We start from the raw sequence: 15,126 nt of genomic DNA on the forward strand, positions 1-15,126 counted from the left end.
ATTTTCATGTTTACCCTCCAAGGTCTAAATTATCTTCAAGAACCCTAGGATATCTCCCTGGGGTTCTGGTACTGATAATATTCCCCCAGTGTTTCTTCAAAAGAAGCAAAATTCCTGAAGACAGGGACATGCTTTGTTCCATCAATAAGGGGAGAGTTCCACGAATTGTTCGAGACCAAGTCTGGTGCCTCTAATTACTATGCTTTCTCACGTGGTGGCCTGAAGAGTCAGGCGCTAGCTTGCAGCTATGGGCGAGGGGGTGGAGTGTGTAGAAGCACGCAGGTGTGGGGACTAGTCCACGCTTCGCGGTTGCCATAGAAACCTAACGTCAATATGGCGACCGTGACGACTTTTTAATAGAGACGGACGTGCCCTCGATAGAACAACAGGGTTCCACCTTCAGGTGTTTGGGGCTCTGCTGAAAGTGTGGGTCCCCGCGGTGGGGGCTGAACCGCCCTGAGGTGTGAGCAGACAAAGGGTTCCAGATCCAAGCTGATTCTTTCCCGCGTTGGGAGTCGGTGCCATGGCTGTCTCGTAGGTAAAACCATTGGGATCTCTCCCCGCCCCAGTTAGTGTGGGTTCTGCTCGAGGGGGTGTCCTGTAGATGCTTTCCTTTAAAGACAGGGGCGCAGGGCGCCTGGGTGGCTCAGTTGGTTAAGCGACTGCCTTCGGCTCAGGTCATGATCCTGGAGTCCCGGGATCGAGTCCCACATCGGGCTCCCTGCTCAGTGGGGAGGCTGCTTCTCCCTCTGACCCTCTCCCCTCTCATGCTCTCTCTCACTTTCTCTCTCTCTCAAATAAATAAATAAAATCTTAAAAAAAAAATAAAGACAGGGGCGCAGGAGGTAAGACAAATAACGACCCTGAGCCCCAGCTTTCCCGTCTGTAAAATGGGGATGAGAAAGCTTCACCCACAGGATCGCTGAGAACAGTGATACACATGAGCAAACCTATGGCCCGGTGGTTACTGTGGGATCATGAATGTCTGTGTGAATTCAGGCCACTTCTTACTCCTTTTCACCTTTGATGTTGGAGGATAAACTAGGAAAGGAGGAGAAAGTGGCTCTGTGAGAAGCCCATTAAAATGTGTTATGATCACGATGCAGTTTGTATCAGTGTCATTGCCACTAACCCAGTGACTGGCATGGTGCTGAGCACATACTTAGGCCAGTAAATCAGTGATCGCTGGATCTGTCTCTCCCTGTGCAGCTCTTCATGCAACTCATATCAGGTGCTTGAAGAAGGCAGATTCTGAGGATCTGTGTCCTGATGGCCTCAGAAGCTTCTAACTCCAGATTCAAGGGCAGCAGTCCTCAGGAGACCCCGACACTTCACTCTCCTGGTGGAAATTGATGCCTGGCTCAAGTGAGTGCATAGATCTGAACAAAAGCATGATGTGGAATAGCTCTTGTGAGGTTCACAAACTAGTTTAAAAATAGAGAGCTATTTTGATCACATCACCGCAGAAGAGGTTTAGCAGGTGGAATTTTATTCCTTCAGTGTCTACAGGCTGTGTAGTTAACTCCTGAGGTTCATCTTAGAGAAGCCTTTTTTTTTTTTTGCTGAAAAATAATTGTCTAGTTGGTGAAGGAAGTTGCTCTTTTTTTTCAAAAATTTTTTTAAAGATTTTATTTATTTATTTGACAGAGAGAGACACAGTGAGAGAGCGAGCACAAGCAGCGGGAGTGGGAGAAGCAGGCTTCCCGCTGAGCAGGGAGCCCGATGTGGGGCTCCATCCCAGGACCCTGGGATCATGACCTGAGCTGAAGGCAGACGCTTAATGACTGAGCCACCTAGGCGCCCCTTTTTTCAAATTTTTATTTAAATTCTAGTTGTTAACATATAGTGTAGTATTGATTTCAAGAATAGAATTTAGAATTTAATTCATCACTTAGATACAACACCCAGTGCTCATCACATCACATGCCCTCCTTAATACCCATCACCCATATAGCCCATCCCCCACTCACCTCCCTCCAGCAACCCTCAGTTTGTTCTCTATCATTAAGAGTCTTTTATGGTTTGCTTCCCTCTCTTTTTTTCCCTTCCCCTACACTCATCTCTTTTGTTTCTTAAATTCCACATATGAGTGAAATCATATGGTATTTGTCTTTCTCTCACTGACTTATTTCACTTAGCATAATACACTGTAGCTCCACCCATGTCATTGCAAATGGCAAGATTTCATTCTTTTTGATGGCTGAGCAATATTCCGTTGTATATACGCGCCACATTTTCTTTATCCGTTCATCAGTTGATGGACACTTGGTTTCTTTCCATAGTTTGGCTATTGTTGATAATGCTGCTATAAACATTGGGGTGCATGTACCCCTTCGAATCAGTATTTTTGTAGCCTTTGGATAAATACCTAGTAGTGCAATTGCTAGATCTCAGGGTAGTTCGATTTTTAACATCTTGAGGAACCTCCAAACTGTTTTCCAGAGTTTGCATTCCCACAAACAGTGTAAGAGGGTTCCCCTTTCTCTGCATCCTCGCCAATATCTGTTGTTTCCTGTGTTGTTAATTTTAGCCATTCTGACTGGTGCGAAGTGATAGCTCATTTTAGTTTTGAGTTGCATTTTCCTGATGATGAGTGATGTTGAGCATCTTTTCATGTGTGTGTTGGCCATCTGAATGTCTTCTTTGGAAAAATGTTTATTCATGTCTTTTGCCCATTTCTTAACTGGATTATTTGTTTTTTGGGTATTGAATTTGATAAGTTCTTTATAGATTTTGGATACTAACCCTTTATCCAATATGTCATTTGCAAATATCTTCTTCCATTCTGCAGGCTGCCTTTAGTTTTGTTGATTGTTTCCTTCACTTTAGCTTTTTATCTTGATGAAGTCTTATTAGTTCATTTTTGCTCTTGTTTCCCTTGCCTATGGAGATGTGTCTAGTAAGAAGTTGCTACAGCCAAAGTCAAAGAGGTTGCTGCCTGTGTCCTCTAGGATTCTGATAATTCCCTGTCTTACATTTAGGTCTTTCATCCATTTTGAACTTATTTTTGTGTATGGTGTAAGAAAGTGGTCTAGTTTCGTTCTTCTGCATGTAGCTGTCCAGTTTTCCCAACACCATTTGTTGAAGAGATTTTTTCCATTGGATATTCTTTCTTTGTCGAAGATTAGTTGACCATATCGTTGTAGGTCGAAGTTGGTCTTTAACATGCGTTTGCAATAAATATAAACATATTTTTCTCATCATATAAATAATAATTGGTAATTCCCATGTACCTCATAGATGGGTGTGGAAATGTGCAGTTGTTAGATCTTCATAGCAATTTGACATTGTAATATAGATTTTTCCCCCCTGGTGGCTATGGTTTTTTTCCCATTATATAATGACATTTTTTAATGCGCCAGAAGCCAGAAATTTTCCAGGTGTTTAAAATGTCAGTGACTAGAACATAATATTTTTTTGTGTGTGTTTTGTTTTGTTTTTGAGAGAGAGAGAGCGCAAACGGGGAGGGGCAGAGATGGAGAGAAAGAATCTTAAGCAGGCTCCACTCCTAGGACAGAGCCTGACACGGGGCTCAATCTCACGACCCTGAGATCATGAACTGAGCCAAAATCAAGAGTTATATGCTTAACAGACTGAGCCACCCAGGTGACCCTGTTTTGTTTTTTAAGTAGGCTCCAAATCCAATGGTGGGGCTTGAACTCACCACCCTAAGATCAAGAGTTGCATGCTTCACCAACTGAGCCAGCCAGGAGCCCCTAGAAATTAATATTTTAAAAATTATTTGTTACCCTAGAGTTTGCCCTATTATAATGATATGCAGCCATGCCACGTTCCCTAAAATAACCAGTTACTCTTAGATATCATTATGATCATTTTCCTAATATATATTCTTTTCTGTATTTTGGGAGGAAATGGACATCAACTTTCCCTAAATATTTGGATACATTTCATTGGAAGTGATTATTTCTCTTTTGGTTCTATGTACCATGGACCAATTTGACAAGACATAGTGTGGATCTTTTAATACTGTGAGAACATAATGGTGGGAATCTTTCATCTAATTAATTGCATCACAGAATTATGAATATATAAATATTCTACAAATACTTAATTCAGGTATGATTAACATGCAATATACTATACATATTTAAAATTTTTGCTTTAGTAAGTTTTAATATGTATGTGCCTGTAAATCCAATACTACAGTCAAGATAATGAACATATCCATCACCTTAAAAACTTCTTCATACCCCATTGTAGTGCTCCATCCATCTCTCTCCAGTATTTCTGTCCTTGTTACTCTACCCCATTCCCAGACAACCACTGATCTTCTGTCACTATGGATTAATTTTTTTCCCTATAATTTTATATGAATGGAATCATATATTGTGTATTCTTTTTTGCCAATCTTCTTTCCTTCAACCTAATTATTTCTAGATTTATCCGTTTGTTACATGTGTTAATATTTCCTTCTTTTTGCCTAATATTCTGCTTTATGGATATACCACAATTTGTTCTATCTGTTGACCTGGTAATGGATATTTGGATTATTTTCAGTCTTATAAATAAAGCTGCTATGAATATTTGGGTATAAGTCTTTGCTTGGACATATGTTTTCTTTCTCTAATACTGAGCTGTATTTACTTAAAGAATTTGTAAAAATAACTTTGTAGGAGTGCTAAACTGTTTTTCCAACACGGTTGTGCAATGTTTCATTGTCACCAGTAGTGTATGAGAGTTCCATCCTCCACAACTCTGTCAGCACTTGGTATGGTCACTGTTTTTATTTTAGCCATTCTCAGAGGGGTGTAGTGGGATTACATTTCCCTAATGATTAATGATGTTCAACATCTTTTCATTTACTCATTTGACATTTGTATTCCTTCTTTGGTGGAGCATCTTTTCAAATCTTTTGCCCACTTATTTACTGGAGTGTCTGCTTTCTTTCTTTTCTTTCTTTCTTTCTTTCTTTCTTTCTTTCTTCCTTTCTTTCTTTTTTTAAAGATCTTTATTTATTTTTCAGAGAGAGAGAGAGAGAGAGAGACAACATACAAGCAGGGGGAGTGGCAGGCAGAGGGAGAAGCAGGCTCCCTGCTGAGCAAGGAGCCCGATGCAGGACTCAATCCCAGGACCCTGGGATCATGACCTGAGCCAAAGGAAGACGCTTAACCGACTGAGCCACCCAGGTGTCCCTGGAGTGTCTGTTTTCTTATTGATTTTGCAAGGTTTTTTTATTCTGGATACAAGTCCTTTATCAGATATAAGATTTGCAAATATTTCCTTGCAGTCAGAAGCTTGTCTTTTAATTCTCTCAACAGTGTCTTTGAAAGAACAGAAGTTTTTATTTTTGAGGATTTCTAGTTTCTAATTTTTCATTTATGGTTTTGATTTTGCTTTTGATGTCATATCTAGGAAATCTTCACCTAACCTAAGGCCACAAGAATTTTTTCTTGTGTTTTCTTCTAGAAGTTTTATAGTTTTACCTCTTGTACTTTTGTTAGTGATTCATTTTGAGTTGACGTTTGCATATGGTACGATATATGGATCACCGTTTTTGTTTGTGTATATGGATACATACTTGTCCCAGAACCATTTGTTGAAACGACTATCCTTTCTTCACTGAATTGCCTTGGTAGGTTTGTCGAAAACCAGTTATCTATATATGTGTGGGTATTTGTGGACTCTTCATTTTGTTCCTTTGATATACATTTCTACCTTTGTCCCAATATTACACTATATTGATTACTGTAGATTCATAATGAGTCTAGAAATAAGGTAGTGCTTATTTTCCAGCTTGCTTCTTTTTCAAAGTTATTTTCATAGTGTAGGCCCTTTGCATTTCCACATGAGTTTTAGAAAAAGCCTGTCAATTTCTTCTAAAAAAAAAGTATGCTAGGATTTTTTTAGAATTGCATCAAATCTATAGATCTCCATGGGGAGAATAGACATCTTAACGATACCGAGTCTTCTGACCCTTGAAGATGGTATGTCCCTCCTTTATTTAGACCTTGTTTGTCTCAGCAGTGTTTTACACTGTTCAGAGTGTAGTCCTTACACATCTTTGGACATAGCTGTGCTACATAGATTACCTCTGTGTAGTCCATACTTTCTGATGCCATTGTCAGTGGCAGTATATTTTAAACCAATTTTGCCTATCCCCTCATCCCTCTCCCCTCTGGCAACTACTAGTTTTTTTCCTCTGTATTCATGGGTCTGATTCTGCTGCTTTTGTTTGTTTGGTCATTTGTTTTGTTTTTTTATATTCCACATATAAGTGAAATCATTTGGTATTTGTCTTTCTCTGACTTATTTTGCTTAGCATAATATTCTGTAGGTCCGTCCGTGTTTTGACAAATGGTGAGCTCTCGTTCTTTTTTATGGCCAAGTAATATTCCATTGAGTGTGTGTGTGTGTGTGTGTGTGTGTGTGTGTGTGTGTGTGTGTGTGTGTGTGTTTCTGTATACCACATCTTTATCCATTCATCTATCAGTGGATACTTAGGTTGCTTTCATATCTTGGCTATTGTAAATAATGCTGCAGTAAACATAGGGATGCATATCTTTTCGAATTAGTATTTTCATTTGGGGGTATAAATTATATACCCAGTAGTGGAATTCCTGGATTGTATGGCAGTTCTGTTAATTTTTTGAGGAGACTCCATACAATTTTCCACAGTGACTGCACCAATTTACATTCTGACCAATAGTGCACAAAGGTTCCCTTTTCTCCAGATCCTTGTCAACACTTGTTATTTCTTGTCTTTTTGATACTAGGCATTCTGATGGATGTGAGGTGATACTGCATTGTGGTTTTGATTTGCATTTCCCTGATGATAAATGATTTTAAGTATCTTTTGATGTGTCTGTTGGCCGTCTGTATGTCTTCTTTGGAAAAATGTCTTTTCAGGTCCTCTGCCTGTTTTTTAATTGAATTATGTGTATTTTTTTAATTTTTTATTGTTGTGTTAATCACCATATATTACATCATTTGTTTTGGTGTAGTGTTCCATGATTCATTGTTTGTTCATAACACCCAGTGCTCCATGCAGAATGTGCCCTCTTTAATACCCATCACCAGGCTAACCCATCCCCCTACGCTCCTCCCCTCTAGAAACCTCAGTTTGTTTTTCAGAGTCCATCATCTCTCCTGGTTCGTCTCCCCCTCTAACTTACTCCCCTTCATTCTTCCTCTCCTGCTATCTTCTTCTTTTTCTTTTTTCTTAAAATATGTTGCGTCATTTGTTTCAGAAGTACAGATCTGTGATTCAACAGTCTTGCACAATTCACAGCGCTCACCGTAGCACATACCCTCCCCAATGTCTATCACCCAGGCACCCCATCCCTCCCACCCCCGACCACTCCAGCAACCCTCAGTTTGTTCCTGAGATTAAGAATTCCTCATATAAGTGAGGTCATATGATACATGTCTTTCTCTGATTGACTTATTTCACTAAGCATAACACCCTCCAGTTCCATCCACGTCGTTGCAAATGGCAAGATCTCATTCCTTTTGATGGCTGCATAATATTCCATTGTGTATACATATCACATCTTCTTTATCCATTCATCTGTTGATGGACATCTTGGCTCTTTCCACAGTTTGGCTATTGTGGACATTGCTGCTATAAACATTGGGGTGCACGTACCCCTTCGGGTCCCTACATTTGTATCTTTGGGGTAAATACCCAGTAGTGCAATTGCTGGATCGAATGGTAGCTCTAATTTCAACTGTTTGAGGAACCTCCATACTGTTTTCCAGAGGGGTTGCACCAGCTTGCATTCCCACCAACAGTGTAGGAGGGTTCCCCTTTCTCCACATCCCCGCCGACATCTGTCGTTCCCTGACTTGTTAATTTTAGCCATTCTGACGGGTGTGAGGAGGTATCTCATTGAGGTTTTGATTTGGATTTCCCTGATGCCGAGCGATGTTGAGCACTTTTTCATGTGCCTGTTGGCCATTTGGATGTCTTCTTTGGAAAAATGTCTGTTCATGTCTTCTGCCCATTTCTTGACTGGATTATTTGTTCTTTGGGTGTTGAGTTTGATAAGTTCTTTATAGATTTTGGATACTAGCCCTTTATCTGATATGTCATTTGCAAATATTTTCTCCCATTCTGTCGGTGTCTTTTGGTTTTGTGGACTGTTTCTTTTGCTGTGCAAAAGCTTTTTATCTTGATGAAATCCCAATAGTTCATTTTTGCCCTGGCTTCCCTTGCCTTTGGTGATGTTTCTAGGAAGAAGTTGCTGTGGCTGAGGTCGAAGAGGTTGCTGCCTGTGTTCTCCTTTAGGATTTTGATGGACTCCTGTCTCACATTGAGGTCTTTCAACCATTTGGAGTCTATTTTTGTGTGTGGTGTAAGGAAATGGTCCAGTTTCATTCTTCTGCATGTGGCTGTCCAATTTTCCCAACACCATTTGTTGAAGAGACTGTCTTTTTTCCATTGGACATTCTTTCCTGCTTTGTCAAAGATGAGTTGACCATAGAGTTGAGGGTCCATTTCTGGGCTCTCTATTCTGTTCCATTGATCTATCTGTCTGTTTTTGTGCCAGTACCATACTGTCTTGATGATGACAGCTTTGTAATAGAGCTGGAAATCCGGAATTGTGATGCCGCCAGCTTTGCTTTTCTTTTTCAATATTCCTCTGGCTATTCGGGGTCTCTTCTGGTTCCATACAAATTTTAGGATTATTTGTTCCATTTCTTTGAAAAAAGTGGATGGTATTTTGATGGGGATTGCATTGAATGTGTAGATTGCTCTAGGTAGCATTGACATCTTCACAATGTTGGTTCTCCCAATCCATGAGCATGGAACGTTTTTCCATTTCTTTGTGTCTTCTTCAATTTCTTTCCTGAGTATTTTATAGTTTTCTGAGTACAGATCCTTTGCCTCTTTGGTTAAATTTATTCCTAGGTATCTTATGGTTTTGGGTGCAATTGTGAATGGGATCGACTCCTTGATTTGTCTCTCTTCTGTCTTGTTGGTGTATAGGAGTGCCGAATTATGTGTTTTTGTATTTGTTTGTTTGGGTTTTTTTTTTTTTTTTTGCTGTTGAGTTGTGTAAGTTCTTATATATATTTTGGATATCAACCCCCTATCAGATGTATTATTTGCAAATATCTCCTTCCATTCAGTAGGTTGTCTCAATGGTAATTTTTTTTAAAGATTTTATTTATTCATTTGAGAGAGTGAGAGAGAGAGTGCAAGAAAGCACAAGCCAGAGGGAGGAGCAGAGGGAGAGGAAGAAGCAGACTCCCCACTGAGCAGGGAGCCAAATGCGTGGGGGGGGGCTTGCTCCTGCTGCCCCCTAGGATCATGATGATGTGAGCCTAAGGCAGATGCTTAACCGCCTGAGCCACCCAGGTGCCCCTCAATGGTAATATATTTTTTAAAGACTTTATTTATCTGTCAGAGAGAGAGAGAGCACAAGCAGAGGGAGAGGCAGGCTCCTCACTGAGCAAGGAGCCTGATGCAGGACTCGATTCCAGGACCCTGGGATCATGACCTGAGCCAATGGCAGATGCTTAACCGACTGAGCCACCCAGGTGCCCCAGTGGTAATATTTTTATTATACTTTTCAAGTATTATATTTTCACTGCACTGTCAGTATCCAAATGTTGCCAGGAATCTTTTCAGTTGAAAGCACAAGTTATTCTGGGATGGAAAAGATACTTGATGCTTAGCACCTGTATTAGTCAGGGTTCTCCAGAGGAACAGAACCAATAGCATATTTATATATAGACAGAGATTTATTTTAAGGAATTGACTCATGAGATTGTGGAGGTTTGGCAGGTCCAAAATCTGATAGGGGGGGTTGGCAGGGTAGAGAGTCTGGAATGAGTTACAGTTGGAGTCTGAAGGCTGTCGGCTAGAGAAACATGAGATGCTGATGTTGTGGATAAATTCCAAAGACAAGTCTCCTGGCAGAATTCCCTCTGGCTCAGGGGAGATCAGCCCTTTATGCTATTCAGGCCTTCAAGTGATTGAATGAGGACCACCCACCTTATGGCTGGCTGCTTTACTGAAAGACTACCCATTTAAATGTATAGCTTATTCAAAAGTTGTCTTACAGAAACAACCTGAGTGATGTTTGATCAAATATTTGGTCACAGTAGCCCTGCGAAGTTGATGCATAAAATTTATCACCACAATATTCATTTGCCTAGATTTCCATATTAGCTTTTAGATATTATTGACAAAGTACTTAATCTAGGGAGAAAAATGTTCCAGAGAAAATTTTATAGGTCATCTCCAGAAAAATAGTCACTAAAATGAAATAGATGAGTAGCGTTCAACCTTACATGTGTGGTTAAAATTGAATTGTGTTTTCCTTTATCCCCAAATAAATCCACCTCGATGAATTCCTGGGATCTTGTGTGGTAAGAAAAAGAGGGAGAGCATATGTATAACTCTGTGTGCACGTGTGCACATGTGTATGTGTGTATTGTTGAAGCTGGAAGGAGTATTTCTTGTGAGGAATATGTGTGGTGAGTTACTGTGAGTTATGTCAGTCCTCCTCAGTTCCTAGCACATGTTAGGAGACAAATCAGGATGGTTGCTGTATGCTTTTTCCCAGCTTTCCTTGGCCAGCATGGTTACCATGGTGACTCAGTGACTATTGTGGGACTTGGTACAGCCTGAAAATCCATTTATGATTCTTGCTTGAATCACTCATTTCTATGATCGTTATGAAGTGTTGCTTTTATAATTCTGTCATTCCTTCTGGATTTATTAATCGATGTTCAAATGTTGGGTAGAGCTTCCCACTCTCCCCTATGGTTTATTTATTTATTCATCCATTTATTTAACTACTATGACTCATAGATTCCCATTTTGCTGAAAGGGTTACCACCTAACATTATAATTATTTATTTTGTTGGTCACATTGTCACAGAATTGGCCTGTGTTTGCCCCTTCAGTTTGGCTTCTATGTCCATTTGTCACCTCCCTAGAATTCTTTGAGCATGGACTTTGGTCTGTGAGCTTGAATATCTCCCAGTCTGTAGAGAGGAAGTAATGATGTCCCTCAGAGCATTGCTTTGAGGATTTAAAGTAAAAAAGTCTGAAAATAACAACGTATAGCATGGGACATCTAGTAGGCCCTCAAAATGTTAGTTTCTTTTCCCAATTTTGCCTCCTTCATTCTGTCAAGGCAGTGTTTCTGACATGAACATGATAGTATGAGTACCAGAGACAATGCTTGGACATGGAGCAGCAAGCAGGGATGAGCCCACATTTCCATGATGTGGGAGCTTCGGTGTCACTGCTGTGTGTGGGAGGGGGCTGTGGGATGGAGCTGGGGAAGAGGCACAGCATCACTGGACAGCTTCCAGTGACCTGAGTGGGGACAGGCCAGCACATGCTCACCCATTGCCCCTGTGTTTCCTGTGCCCTCCCTTTCTCTCACTTTATTCTTTATTCCATGTGCTGTCTTTGGGTGTTGTCAGCCTGATCCACCCATTATTAAATTTCCAATCCACTTTTTAACTCAGGTTTTTTGTAGCTTCTTAAAGATAATTGCCTAGATTTACATTTCTTTAACAGCTGTAAGGAGTGATGTTTTAATTCTATAATTTCTTCATTTATTAGTTAGAATTCTTCTATGAAACAAACTTCCTCTCAACAACTACATGGTTACACTGAGGTATGGTCCATACAGAAGGGAAGGATGAATGCTTATTTCTTTTTCACAAGAGAACAAATGTACACCTTTATTTATTTACTTTTCATTAAGTTTAAATCCTTGAGAAGTACAGCATCACACAGATTCTGTGGCCAATGGCTTTAGCAGGAAGGTTGCTTCGGAATTTGGCACGAACCATGCCACTGTTTCCATGAGCATGAGTTACTTTTCCCCAAATTACTCTGGTTTTGTTTGGTTTGCCACCAGGAGTCACTATGTTGTTCTTTGCTTTGTACACATAAGCACATCTCTTGCCTAGATAGAATTCCATTTCATCTTGAGCATAAACACCTTCGATTTTAAGAGCTGTGTGTTCCCTCTGGTTCCGGAGACCCCACTTATAGCCAGCAAAAATGGCCTTGGACCACAGCCTTCCAGACATTATTTGGTGTTTTAGGAGTCCTGTTCCCAGCAGGCCTCCACAGGCTCCAAGAGGGCAGAAAGAGCTATTTCCACTTTTTAGAATAAAGAGTTGTTTTGCTTGGATCCCCCAAAGATGAACTGTGAGTTTGTTTTGTGTGTTTTTTGTTTTTCTTTAAGAGTATCATCATGAGCTCTAGATGTTTATATACTTGAGGTTGTAATCCATTGCAGCCATTAATGTTTTTGATGTTCAATTGGTCTATCTTAGGCCTGTGGGAGTCCATTTGGGTTGGCTTTTGTGTCTTTGATATCCTTTCTGGTATGAGCTGTTTGGTCCAGGTCATCTGGTACAATCCCTACTCAGCCCTGGAATCAGCTATTTCTTCAAGGAAGCCTGGTTCTTTTAGGGGGAAATATTTTTTTAGAAGATTCAGTCTGGGAACTAGAGATGCTCATTGCTACTGTGTTGGTCACTGTTGATTGTCCTTTCTACTACCTGGAGCCTGTAAATATGTATTATATTTTTTATGGGAATATACATCATCTCCTTCTATCCTGGGCTTATAGGTTCCTCTGTCACCTTATAGGTAATAATTTTTATCATTTGTGTTTTAACCTTCCAATTTTAAAACATACAATAATTTACAATATATATATTAGTTTTCTCCCCTGTTCATTTGTAAAAGGTGGCATATTCTACGCCAGTGCTCTGTAATAAAAATTTCTGCAGAAATGAAAATGTTCTGTATCTGTGCTATCCAACTTGGTAGTCACTAGCTACATGTGGGTGTTCGGCATCTAAAATGTGGCTACTGCAACTGAGGAACTGAATTTTTGATTTAATTATTATAACTAATTTAAATTTAGGGGCACCTGGGTGGCTCAGTTGGTTAAATGTCCAACTCTTGGTTTTGGCTCAGGTCATGATCTCAGGGTCCTGGGACCAAACCCTGGGTCCAGTGGGGAGTCTGCTTTCCCTCTCTCTCCCCCTGCCCCTCCCCCTGCTCTTGCTCTCTAAAATAAATAAATCTTAAAAAGATAAATTTAAATGGTTCTGTGTGTCTATGATGATCATATTGGACGGAAACAGCTCTATACATTTTTCTGTACCTTGCTTTCTTCACTGAACAATATAGTCAAAGCAGTACAGAGAGGGAGTCCTCATTGCTTTTTTTTTTCTCATTGCTTTTTAAGCTGCATAGTACACCAGGATGTAGATGTACCATAGCTTATTCATCCAGCCCCCTATTGGTGGACAGCTGTCTTGTTTCTAGTTTTCTGCTGTTATGAATTTTTCTTTAAGGAATGACCTTGTACTTAAACCTTTTCATTTTTTGTATTATTGCTTTAGGATAGATTCTTAAAAGAGAGATTACTGGTTCCAAGAGGAAATACATATGTAATTTTATTAGATAGCATCAAATCCCATCCACAGGGTTTGAACCATTTCATATTACCTTCAGTGATGCATGGGAATGCTGATTTCTTCACAGACTGACTGGTAAGAAGAAGTAGTTATTTTTTTCTTTGAATGTCTTATCATGAGTTAGGCTGAGCAATTTTTACATGTTTAAGGCACTTTTTTTTTGGTGAAAAACTTGTTTGTATTGCCCCTTTTTCTTTTTTTTTTTAAAGATTTTATTTATTTATTCATGAGAGACAGAGAGAGAGAGACAGAGAGAGAGAGGCAGAGGGAGAAGCAGGCTCCCAGGGAGCAGGGAGCCTGATGTGGGACTCGATCCCAGGACCCTGGGATCATGACCTGAGCCGAAGGCAGATGCTTAACCATCTGAGCCACCCAGGCGCCCGCCCCTTTTTCTTTCCTGGTGTTTTTTGGGAGTATTTTTGTCTTCATTTTTTTCATAACTCCATATATTATGGATATAACCATTTGTGATGTAAGTTGTAAATATTTTTCCCAATTTGTAATTTTTCATTTTGCTTTGCTTTTTTTTTGGACTTTGCCATGTAATTTTTAAATGAAATTAAATACATAACTCTTTCCCTAATTGCTTCTAGATTTTTACGCATAGCTGGAAAAGTTTCCTCCGCCTCCAGGTTATAGAGGAATTTCAGTGAGTGTGCTTCTGTGGACAGGAGAGAGATGAGAGAAGTGAATCATATTGGGGTGTCAGGCATAGAAGGAACAGTTGGGGAGGTGACCATATTGTGAGAAATCTGTGAAAACCATGTCACTAAGTCAGGAGAATTAGATGGTGGTCAGGATCCTGGTCTTGGGCTTGTCTTGAGAACTCAGTCTCTCTTCTTTCTCCTGTGGATGTGAGTCCAGACCCACACAACTGGGAGATGAGGTCTTTAATGAAGCAGAAATTCCATGTCACCTTAGATGGATCCCTCACAGGTCTAAATGAGAGGACCACCCTCCTAGTGATAAGGAGAAACACAAAATCATTTCCAAAATCTTCCACATAACTTGGCCACAGACTAAAGAGAAAGTAAAACCTTTAGTTTACAACCATGAGAGAACCAAACCAGAACTGAAACCACACAATTGTTACCTTTTCCTTCACTCTCTTTCTGGGAATAAGGTCTCCTCAGGAGAAGGTCATAGACTCTTAGTGCTATTCAAGATGATGGAGGTGTGTGTTACAAGTTGCCTTTTCCCAGGGTATAGCATCTCCCTGCTCAACCACCTTATTTCCTGCTTAGATGCTGGGTTTCCATCTTGACTCAGGGTCAAGGTTGGGCTAAAGTTGCTTGTAATGGAGTCTGTTTAGGGTCATACCTCACGATCCCTGGGTTTGACACTAATATTCACCTTGTGGCCTGTGGATATTTCTAGATCTCCAGTCTAGATATCAAGAGAGGGAAGATGTGGATGCAGATGTGGAATTGGATGGACAGTGCCTGTCACACAGCAGACATCTGATTCACATTTAGTAAACATGAGATGTAGATATAAAGGCATAAGTAGGATATAAAATGATGCATGTGTCCTTTCATTGTTTTTATATAAATGTTTTTCAGGAGCATTGGGATCATACCACAGTTACTGATTTTGTAATCTGCTGTGGAGGAAACATCTATGTTTCTGTTTCTAAAAATTATGTCTTTTCTTTGGGAAAAAATAAGCTGTAGAAAATGAAGAAAGATGCTTCTA

The 15,126-nt window shown here is 40.0% G+C and overlaps 1 long non-coding RNA gene across 3 annotated transcripts in view; it reads left to right on the forward strand.

Moving 5' to 3' along the window:
- Nucleotides 1-347: 347 nt before the first annotated feature.
- Nucleotides 348-15,126, forward strand: part of LOC113930913 — a 49,242-nt gene continuing 34,463 nt past the window's right edge. For 2 of the 3 annotated variants that reach the window (XR_003522626.2, XR_003522627.2), the window contains exons 1-2: nt 348-538; nt 1,210-1,365. This is a non-coding gene — a long non-coding RNA (uncharacterized LOC113930913). The remainder of the gene's footprint in view (nt 539-1,209; nt 1,366-15,126) is intronic. The other variant, XR_003522628.2, reaches the window with a different exon arrangement.

The sequence above is a fragment of the Zalophus californianus genome, chromosome X, assembly GCF_009762305.2.
Source record: "Zalophus californianus isolate mZalCal1 chromosome X, mZalCal1.pri.v2, whole genome shotgun sequence".
NCBI classification, from domain to species: Eukaryota; Metazoa; Chordata; class Mammalia; order Carnivora; family Otariidae; genus Zalophus; species Zalophus californianus.